This window comes from Molossus molossus, unplaced genomic scaffold (assembly GCF_014108415.1).
Source record: "Molossus molossus isolate mMolMol1 unplaced genomic scaffold, mMolMol1.p scaffold_m16_p_4, whole genome shotgun sequence".
Classification (NCBI taxonomy): Eukaryota; Metazoa; Chordata; class Mammalia; order Chiroptera; family Molossidae; genus Molossus; species Molossus molossus.
Window position 1 is genome coordinate 71,157,225 of NW_023425377.1, and position 8,593 is coordinate 71,165,817.

Sequence of the window (8,593 nt, forward strand, 5' to 3'; positions counted from 1 at the left end):
TGGCTGCCACCCGCACAACCAACCAGGGCCAGGGACAAACTGCAACCGAGGTACATGCCCTTAGCGGGAACCGAACCCGGGTCTCTCTGTACCGCAGGCCGACGCTCCAACCGCTGAGCCAAACCGACCAGGGCTAATGTGCACTGTTTTATTTACTTTATTTTATTTGTTTGTTTTGTTAATCCTCACCTGAGGATATTTTTTCATTGATTTTTAGATAGAGTGGAAGGAAGGGAGGAAGAGAGAGAGAAACATCGATGTGAGAGAGACAATCAATTGGTTGCCTCCCGAACAACCCCAACCAGGGCAGAGGATCAAATCTGCAACCAAGGTACATGCCCTTGACCAGGAATCGAAACTTTGACCCTTCAGTCCTCGGGCCAATGCTCTAACCACTGAGCAACCAGCTAATGTGAACCTTTTGTGTCTTTTCTTGCAAGTGTGCACTGTTTTATGTGGGCATTCTATGATGTTGGCCTTCTTACTTTTCCCCCCACTCAGCATGGTATTGCATATTTACTTGTTTTGCACTATACCATGAAGATCCATCTGTATTACTAATTTCTTGACTCTTGTTTACTTCTAAATTCTGCTTGATGCTCCATGAGATGCATCCCTTATAACTTTTGCCCCCAAGGATGGTTACCAGGCAGCCTCTAGCTCCCCATACCTCAGTGGATTGAGGCACTTAGTAAAAATCTCCCTAGAAGAGAGACCTGGATGCAGAGATGCTGGGTCATAGGGCACACTCATTGCTATGTGGCCCCTCAGACTAGCTGCCCTCTTCACACCCACTGGCAGTATGGGAGAGTCCCCTGCCCCCACATTTCTGCCAGCTGTTGGCATTACTAATTCTTGCTACTCTAACTCACTATAAAGTGACATCACCATTGCTTTATTTTATGTTTCTCTAATTTCTAATCATTTTGAGCATGTCCTCATATGCTTGATGGCCTTCTGGTTCTCCTCTTCTGTAAATTTCCTGTTCATAGCCTTTTCCCTGTTTGCACTTCACTTTGCTATCTTTTCTTGTTCATTTGCATGATTTCCTCACAGAGTCTAAATCTGCATTGTTCAATCTGAGCTGTGTAACATGAGGACTTGAAATGTGGCTGATAAAAATTGAGATGTGGCCCTGGCTGGTTTGGCTCAGCGGTTGGAGCATCCGCCTGTGGACCAGAGAGTCCTGGGTTCGGTTCCCCGCTAGGGGCACGTACCAAAAAAAAAAAAAAAATTGAGATGTGCTGTCAGTGTAAAATACACCCTGGATTCCTAAGGTTTAGTAGAAAGAAAAGAGGATGTAAGATATCATATCTCATTAACTGCTTTTTTTTTTACCCTCACCCGAGGACATTTTTCCATTTTTTGTTCAGATAGAGTGGGAGGGAGAGAAACATCGTCGTGAAAGGGACACATTGAGTGGTTGCCATCCGCACGACCCAACCAGGGCTGGGGATAAACTGCAACCGAGGTACGTGTCCTTAGCAGGAACCAAACCTGGGTCTCTCTGGACCACAGGCCGACACTCTAACCACTGAACAAAACCGGGCAGAGCTCATTAACTGCTTTTTTATAGTGATTACATGTCATCATAATAATGTAGATGTATTGGGCTAAAGTAAATGTATTATGATTCAAATTAAATTTTTTTTTTTATTTTTTTTTTTATCCTCACCTGAGGATATTTTTCCATTTTTTGTACAGATAGAGTGGGAGGGAGAGAGAGAGAAACATCGACGTGAAGGGACACATCGAGTGGCTGCCACCCGCACGACCAACCAGGGCTGGGGACAAACTGCAACTGAAGTACGTGCCCTTAGCGGGAACCGAACCCGGGTCTCTCCGGACTGCAGGCCGATGCTCTAACTGCTGAGCCAAACTGGCCAGGGCTGATTCAAATTAATTTTACTTGGGTTTTTATTTATTTTATTTTACTATTTTAATGTGGCTACTAGAAATTTAAAAAAATTTAAATTACATACACGCTTGCATAGTTCTACTGAATAGAACTGGGATATAGAACCCTTGTTAGTTTCAACAATGATAGATAATATTTAGATAGAGCCAGACACTGTTCTAAGAATTTTATATTTATTAAACCATTTAACTCTCCTAATGACCCTGTGAACTAGCTACAGTGTTCAACTTTGAAAATATTTTCTCCCATTCTGTCATGTGATGATTCGTTTCACCCTTGATATTCATTAGAAGCAAATTCTTAATTTCAGTGTAATAGAACTTATTCATTTTGTGGTTCATGCCTGTAAATTTTAATTAAGGAGGCCCTTTCAACTCTTAAATCAAAAAGGTATTCTTCCGTTTCTTCTATTCATTCTCTGTTTTTACTTTTCCTGTGTCTTTTTTTAAAAACTCATCTTTATTATTGAATGTATTACAGATGTTACCCCCTTTTTTCCCATTGACCCCCTCTTCCCTAATCCCACCCGCGTCCTGCCTTGCCCACACTATTGTCGGTGTCCATTAGTTATGCATATATGCGTAGAAATGCTTTGGTTTATCTCATCCTGCCCTGACTCCCCCCTTCCCTTTGAGATTCATCAGTCTAACAACTAATTTGTACTTCTTAATTCCTTCATCTTTTTTACCCATCTCCCCAGCCCCCACCCATCTGGCAAACAACAAAAAGTTCTCTGTATCTATGAGTCTGTTTCTGTTCTGCTTGCTCATTTTGTTTGTAGATTCAATTGTTGATGATTTTACTGTGTCTTTATTCCATTTCTAGTGCATCTTGGGTTGTGGGGTAGGATACAGTCATATTTCTCCATAACCCGCATGCTCACCAGCAATGTGACCCTGGGTGAGCCCCTTCCCTCATGTGCCTCAATCTCCTCATCTGTAAAATGAGGATCATCATAATAGCAAATGGGTATAATAATTTTAAAGTTGTTATGATTATATTAGGATGAAATGAACTAGTCTGTATCAAATGCCTATAGTGGTGCCTGGCAGGTAGTAAGTGCTCAGTGAACACCCACTGCTGTTATTAAACTGCACAGAGGGCACAGGAATGAATAAATACTGCATGTCATAATAGAAATATGATAGCTCTTACTATGTGCCAGGCCCTGTGCTGGCTTCTTTTTAGGAGTAATCCCACTGGATATTGTCTTTATTCTACAGAGGAGGAGACTGAGGCTCAGAGAGGGGGAGCCACTGGTTCAAAGTTGCACAGTGACTCATGGGTGTGGCACTTCAGCTCCAACCCCAGCACTCATGACATCCCTCTGGGGATATGAGTTTCATCTTCCTCAACTTGAGCCTGACTCTGAGATGTGAGGACAGGGCAGACTGAGGAAGGATGGTGCTAAAGCACATTGTCCAGGCAGACTGATCTCAGAGTTTGATTGCCTGGCTCTTAGTGGCCTGTAGGCTGGACTCCCCTTCTAGCCTGGCAGGACTGGGCTGAGCGGGACAGACCTGGAGGGGAAGAAGAAGAGGTGGCCCTGAGCAGGCTAAGTCCTGTGGCCTTAGGTCTCAGCCCTGGCTTGGGCACCTGCCTTTGGCTAATGGATTTTAGAAAGTCAGGATAAAACGTAGCAGCAGTGCTATTATCTGGATGGGCAGATCTCTTTTCAAAATAATATCTCCAATCATTTTTCACCACTTTGGCCCCACCTGGTCCAACCTCATCATCTCCAGCAGTTGACTTCTCTCTGGTTTCCCGGCTCTTTCCTCGCAGCATCCCAAGTCTGTTTCCCCTACAGCGGCCAGAGGGCGCCTGTGAGTAATCGAGTCAGATTCCCTCTCTCCCTGCGCTCCTAATCACCCCCCCCACACTCAACCTTCCCCACCGCAACTGTGAGACCTTGTGCCCTTAAAACACCCTTCCCTGAGGTATTTCATCTGGAGTCAGGCCAGGCCATGTTGATGTCTAGCATAATCTTCCCAAAGAAAGTTGAGGCCCTAATGAGACAAACAACTCAGGTCCCAGCAACAACTTACGGGGCAAAAGGAAATCACACTGCGTGCCTCCTGACTCAACTCTTTCAACCGGCTTCTCTGCCTCTGGCACCAAGGCCTGTCTCAGCAGGGCCCAGACACCTGGCCTGTCTTAAGCCTGGGCACGCCCCACCCTTCACTCTCCTGCTCTCTCTTTTCAGACCACACCAGGCCTCAAGGCCTTACACTCCCCAGGCTTGCTGGGTCCACACCCCATTTACCTAGGGGCCTCCTCCGCGAGACTTCAGCACTGTAGCCCATCCCTGAGCCCTAACAAGCTCCTGTCCTCTGGCCTGTGTGCCTAGGGTCTGTCAGGCCTCTGCCCTCCAAGCTCTCTGGTCATAGGAAGTGCCTTACTCAGTGTAATGGGCTGAATGATGCCCCATCCCCCAAATAATACATCCCTATCCCCAAACCTGTGAGTGTGAACTTATTTGGAATAAGGGTCTTTGCAGACATAATTAAGGATTTTGAGATGAGGTTATTTTGGATTAGGGTGGGCCTTGAATCCAGTGACACATGTCCCTATAAGATAGAAAACACAGACAAGCAGAGGGGAGGGCCATGTGAAGACCCAGGCAAAGATTGGTGTGACACAGCTACAAGCCAAGGAATGCCAAGGATGGCCACCAGCCACCAGGAGCTGGGAGAGAGGCCTGAAACAGAGTGTCCCTCAGAGCCTCCAGAAGGAATCCACCCTGCCCACACCTTGGGTTTGAACTTCTGGCCTCCAGAACTATGGGAGAATAAATTCCTCTTATTTTAAGTCCCCCAATTTGTGGTTTTGTTATGGCAGCCTCAGGACACTAAAAGCTCTGTATTTCCCAGAAGACTGTGAGCTTCACAAGGCACCCCAGATTGCTGTGTTTGTTGCTCACTGGGTCCCCTGGGCCTAGTGTTGAGCTGGCCCTCAGGAGCTGTGCCCAATGATGAATACATGAGTCATGAAGTAGGAGCAGAGCCCAGGAAGGAGGGCCTTTACTGGAGCCAGAGAGAACATCCCCTCCTCTCAGGTGGGAGTTGAAGGACCTTCTTCTGAGGCAGGTGGGAGGTGGGGAGGGGGGTGCTTCCTGAGGAATCACAGCAAAACCCTAGCCTGGGTTGTCCTCCCTCTGCACACTCTCTGATGTGAGTGGTCATAAAACAAATGTTGCAGGTCCTCTTGTCTGAATCACTTTGTCACTCAGTGACTCATTCAACAAACATTCAGAGGGTCACTTCTGGGCTAGGTGCCACTCTGGGCACTGGGGATGCAAAGATGGTGATGACCTAAAGGAAACTTGGTAGCACTGGAGGGGAACCTTCTTGAATGTTCCTGAGATTGTGTTTCTTCCTGTCAAGACAAAGAGGGAAGATGTCTGACTGAATAATCACAGAGTTCATTCAGCCTCCCTTCCCCACCCCATCTTGGACAAGCATGGAATCAGCAGATTGTGAAAGTGTTCACAGGTCTATAGGAGAGAACGGAGTACCTGTACTTTAAGGACTAGATGTTCATAGAAAATATAGATGCTTACTGGGTAGTGCTATTTTAAGATGGAAAGTTGGTACACTGAAATTTCAAGAGAGTGATGATGACATATTTCAGGGACTTGAAGTTATCTTACAATTAAATGACACTCCACCTCCCCAACCCCAGCAAAGGAAAATTAAGACAAAACAAAAACCAAAAACCTCAAAAGCTCAAAATATTTCTCACTCCGAGGTAAAGGCAAAGTTCTCTCTGCAACCCCCACACCCAGCCATGTACCATTTGCCCCATTACCCCCACTGTCCTCACCTCCTCCCATCTCCCCTCCCTCCACTCTCCCCTCACTTACTCCACCCTGGTTTCACTGGGTTCCTGGTTGTTCCTTAACTCAGGCATGCTCCTACCTCAGGACATTTGCACAGGCTGTTCTCTTTGCCTGCAGTGCTATCCTTTCACTCTTCACCTGGCTTCCTCCTTACGTCCTTCAAGTCTTTGCTTAAATGTCACCTTCTCAGTGAGGCATTTGCTGACTTTATTACTTAAAATTGTGCCCAACACTCTCTACCCACTTGTTTTATATTTCTTCATTACTCTTATCACTATCTAGCATATTTAATGCTTTATTTACACTTTTTTTAAAGAAATCCTCGGCTGAGGATATTTTTTCCATTTATTTTCAGATAGAGTGGGAAGGCGAGAGAGAGAGAGAGAGAGAGAGAGAGAGGTGAGAGAAATACATCGACTGGTTGCCTCCCACACGACCCCTGACTGCAACCGAGGTATGTGCCCCTGACCAGAATCAAACCCAAGACTCTGGTCCATGGGCTAACACTCTAACAACTGAGCCAAACTGGCCAGGGCTGCTTTATTTACTCTTAATTATCCCCCACCCTCAACTGTTAGCTCTGCAAACACAAAAATTTTGTCCAGTTTTGTTCACTGCTATCTTCCCAGCATCAAGAACAGGGCTGGGCACACAGTAAATATTCAATAAATGTTGAATGAATGAGTGCTTATAATGTATCAGGCACTATGCTGTGTGCTTCAGTAATTAGTAACTAATGAGGATAAATAATATTCAAGGTGACCTGGGCAGGTTTTCTGCTGAGTGCTTTAGAAAGACTGTCCAGCCCTGGCCGGTTTGGCTCAGCAGTTAGAGCGTCGGTCTGCGGTCCCAAGAGACCCGGGTTCGGTTCCCACTAAGGGCATGTACCTCGGTTGCAGTTTGTCCCCGGCTCTGCTTGGGTCGTGTGGGTGGCAGCCACTCGATGTGTCCCTTTCACATCGATGTTTCTCTCTCTCCTTCCCTCCCACTCTATCTGAATAAAAAATGGAAAAATGTCCTCGGATGAGGATAAAAAAAAGAAAGAAAGACTGTCCATGTTAATTACATACTTGATCTGGGCCAGGCTTGTGGTTAGTTGAGTTTTCACTCTGGGGGAGTGAGAAGGGGTGACTTCTGTGATAAGCCTTGTTTCACATGGGAGGAAACCAAGGTTCTAAAAGGTTTTGTCGTTTTTTGGGGGAATGAAGTGAGCAGAGCTTGAACTCAGCACAGCCAACCTCTAGAAACCAAGTTCTTAGCCATGTTTGGCCTCCTGATGCATTGCCTTGCCCAGTTTTCACAATACCCCTATGAAGTCAGTACCTTTATTGCCCCTGGTTGTCAAAGGAGGCCACTGAGACTCAGAGAAGTGAAGTCAGTTGCCTAAGGATACACAGCAGCAGAGAGGAAGAGCCAGGATTTAGAGCCAGGGTGGCTCAGCCCAGGAGTGGAGTGAGCAGGTTGTCACAAGATAGCAGGGGGAGTGAGCCTGCTTTAGATACAGTATCCTTGGGTTGGGTGGGGGCCAGGGCTGGAGCTGAGGGTCTCAGCAACTTGCCTGGAAATTTGGTTTCTAAAACTCAGCCAAGCCCTGGCCGGTGTGGCTCAGTTGGTTAAGCGTCTTCCCATGCACTGAAAGTTCACCAGTTTGTTCTGGTCAGGGCACAAGCCCGGGTTGCAGGCTCCATTCCCAGTAGGGAGCATGCAGGAGGCAACCAATGGATATTTCTCTCTCCCTCTCTAAAATCAATAAAAACATATTAAAAAAAAAAAAAAAGCTCAGCTAAGAGCAATTGACCTAAAAGACCTGGGATACACTTCAGTCTTTGGGGTTACAGGCTGTGGGCTAAGAGAGCTTCACATATGGCTGTAGTGATGCTAATGACTGACACACAGTGCTGGTTCTATGCCAGGCCCTGGGGTGTGTGTATCTCTATCTAGAAGTTCTTTACAACCCTAGAAGAGGCACTACAGCAGTCCCCCCTCATCCACAGGAAATATAGTCCAAGACTGTCACTGGATGCCTGAAACCACAGATAGTACCAAACCCTGTATATACTGTTTTTTTTTTCTATACATACCTACCTATGGTAAAGTTTAATTTATAAATTAGCCACAGAGATTAACACAGTAATAATAGAACAATTATAACAATATACATTACATGAATGTGGCCCTCTCTGTTGAGAACTTTCACCTTTTCATTTAAAGGAAGCACTTTATGGCTTCTCTTTGGCATATACTAATTGCCAGCATCACTATCCTTGTACTTTGGGGCCGTTATTAAGGAAAATACTGTGTTATTTGAACACAGGCACTGAGATACCATGACAGTTGATCTGATCATCAAGATGGCTACTAAGTGACTAATGGGCAGGGAGGGAGGAGCATACATAGTGTGGATGCGCTGGACAAAGAGATGATTCCGTTCTGGGCTAGATGGAGCAGGTTGGCAAAGGCTTCCTTGAACTACTCAGAATGACATGACATGCAATTTAAAACTTATAAATTATTTCTGGAATTTCCCTTTTATATTTTGGACTGTGGTTAACTGGTGTTAACTGAAACTGTGGAAAGTGAAACGCGGATAAGGCAGGACCTACTGTATTATGGTGTCTATTATACAGTTGAAGAAACAGAGGCACAGAGAGTTGTCACAGCTAGAAAGTAGTTGAGGTTGGACTCAAACCTGGAAGCAGGAACAATGACTAGGGGAGAGTAAGGGGCCACCAAACACTGACCTAGATCTTCACACCCATCTGGGTAGGCATGACAGAATAAAGGTGTAGAGTAACAGGAATGAGGAAGCTTTATTTCCATGATACACTACATAAGGG